The sequence below is a fragment of the Phocoena phocoena genome, chromosome 1 (genome assembly GCF_963924675.1).
Source record: "Phocoena phocoena chromosome 1, mPhoPho1.1, whole genome shotgun sequence".
In the NCBI taxonomy this organism is placed as follows: domain Eukaryota; kingdom Metazoa; phylum Chordata; class Mammalia; order Artiodactyla; family Phocoenidae; genus Phocoena; species Phocoena phocoena.
Window position 1 is genome coordinate 102,955,336 of NC_089219.1, and position 2,214 is coordinate 102,957,549.

Here is a 2,214-nt window from a genome sequence, read left to right on the forward strand (position 1 = left end):
AGAGGCAAGTTCAATAAGTGCCAACATTTTGACATAATGATGAGCATAGGAGAGATGTGAGCTATTCACAAATGTAGTGTAATATGAAATTATCTGCAATTCCTGTTACTGACATAATGTAGGTACTGCTATCACTACAGTGGCTTGTGGCTTACATTTATGATTGAAGGAGATGCCAAATTTTAATTTGACTCTGACTCTAATTGTTAGAGGTTAGTGGGGGGGGGATTTTTCTTCATCCTATTTTACTCTGTATACTATGCAAGACCCCTTCATTGCCCCAGAATATACGTTGGGATAAATTACTTTAGCTCTCTAAATTTCAGTATCCTGGGACTTCCCTGGTAGTCCAGTGGGTAAGACTCCACACTCCCAATGCAGGGGGCCTGGGTTCAATCCCTGGTCGGGGAACTAGATCCTGCATGCGTGCTGCAACTAAGAGTCCGCATGCTGCAACCAAGAAGCCCGCATGTTGCAGCTAAGAAGCCCGCATGCCACAGCTAAGAGTCCGCATGCTGCCGTGAAGAGTCCATATGCCACAAAGAAGATCCTGCATGCTGCCACTAAGACCCGGCACAGCCTAAATAAATAAATATTTTTTTAATAAATTAATTATATTAAATCTCAGTATCCTTATCTGTAAAGAGATACTTAGATGGCAGTTATTGTTATTTTTATTTTATTAGCAGCAGTGGTAGTAGTTAAAGACTCCTCTATAAGCTGACTATAAGTTGATCCGTTTGGCAGTCATCTTTTTTTTTTTTTGGCCGTGCTGCGAGATATGTGGGATCTTAGTTCCCCGACCAGGGATTGAACCTGAGTCCCCTGCAGTGGAAGTGCAGAGTCTTAACCACTGGACCACCAGGGAAGTCCAGGCAGTCATCTTTTTAAATTGAGGATTCCTACTCCCAAAATATCCCTTCTTGGCCTGAAATTTCACCTTTAGAGAAACATGCATACTTTGGGGGCTGAGACTCCTTAAAGGTGAGTACTGCTGACCTGTCACCCTAACCTCCATCCATGCCCACCTACAGTCCTAAGTTAGGGAGTAGGACATGGTATAGCCCAGCAGGAGGTGTGGGTGGTTAGAAAAAGAAAGGTGATACATACTTGGGACAATCTTCCCTCGATTCATTTTATTTCCAAAGGACCCTTTTCAAAGTCCAGATTTTTGCCAAACAAGATCACATTTAGTCTGCACTCCTGGTCTCAAAGAGGATTTTCCTAAAACTCAGCAGTGGGTTTAATTATAGCTTGCATGGGCCTACATAACCCCTGTATTCTAATTCATTTCCCAGTTAATTCCCATCTTAAATTAGTATCTTCACTATCTTTGCGTGACATGAAATTGGTTTTCAAGCACTTGAGAGAAAGGTGCTTACTTCTGGGCCATCCCCTCTGGAATTGCTCTCTTCATGGACCCTGCGATTTCTTCAAGCTCTGTAGTGATTTTCAAACTTGAGTGTGCAATTCTCAAACTTGAGAATTATCTGAAGAATCCATTAAAATGCAGGCTGCTGGCTCCCACCCCTAGAGAGTCTGATCAGTAGGCCAAGGGTGGAGCCTGAGTATTTGCATTTCTAACTTGCTCCCAGGTTTCTTTACCTCTTTGAGTCCAGTTTCTTTATTATTAAGCAAGGGCAATAATACCTTCTTTACAGGGCTGTTGAAAGGATTAGAAAAAGATATGTAAATATACTCAAAAATACTAAGCCCCTAACAGAAATTTAATAACTATTAATTCCCATGATGGGGCATTGTTGTGGAGAGAAGAATATCTGGAGATGGAGATTTCTGGAGAGCAGCCTTGAAGAAGCAATAGAAATTGCTGGGGAAGAAGGGAGTGAGAGGCGTTCCCAGCGTGAAAAACAGTGTGCAAAGGCTGGGGAGCGTGAAAAACAAAATAGCTAACTCGGAAAGTTGCCAGGAGTTACACTTTGGCTAAAGCAAGTTCATGGATCATGTATACATACGCGGGGAACAAGGGCATTCTGTGCTATTCTAAAGAGTTTCAACTCTCTTCTGAAGGAGATAGAAAACCGTTGAGGTCGTTTGAAGCAGGCAGTGATGTGAAGTAGGGATTGTGTTGGTAAGGAGGAATGGGTCCAGGCTGATGACTAAATTTCTCTCTTGAGTTTCTGTGTAGGTGATGGCGATGTAACCCACCAGGAGAAGTACCACAGAAGAAAAAGCTGGCTGGGAGAAGAAGGTGAG

General features: G+C 42.7%; 1 non-coding gene across 1 annotated transcript; it reads right to left on the minus strand.

The window, feature by feature from the left end:
* Positions 1 to 795: 795 nt before the first annotated feature.
* On the minus strand, positions 796 to 868 carry TRNAG-UCC (transfer RNA glycine (anticodon UCC)). Its single transcript has one exon. It is a non-coding gene; the product is annotated as a tRNA-Gly (tRNA).
* Positions 869 to 2,214: the final 1,346 nt, after the last annotated feature.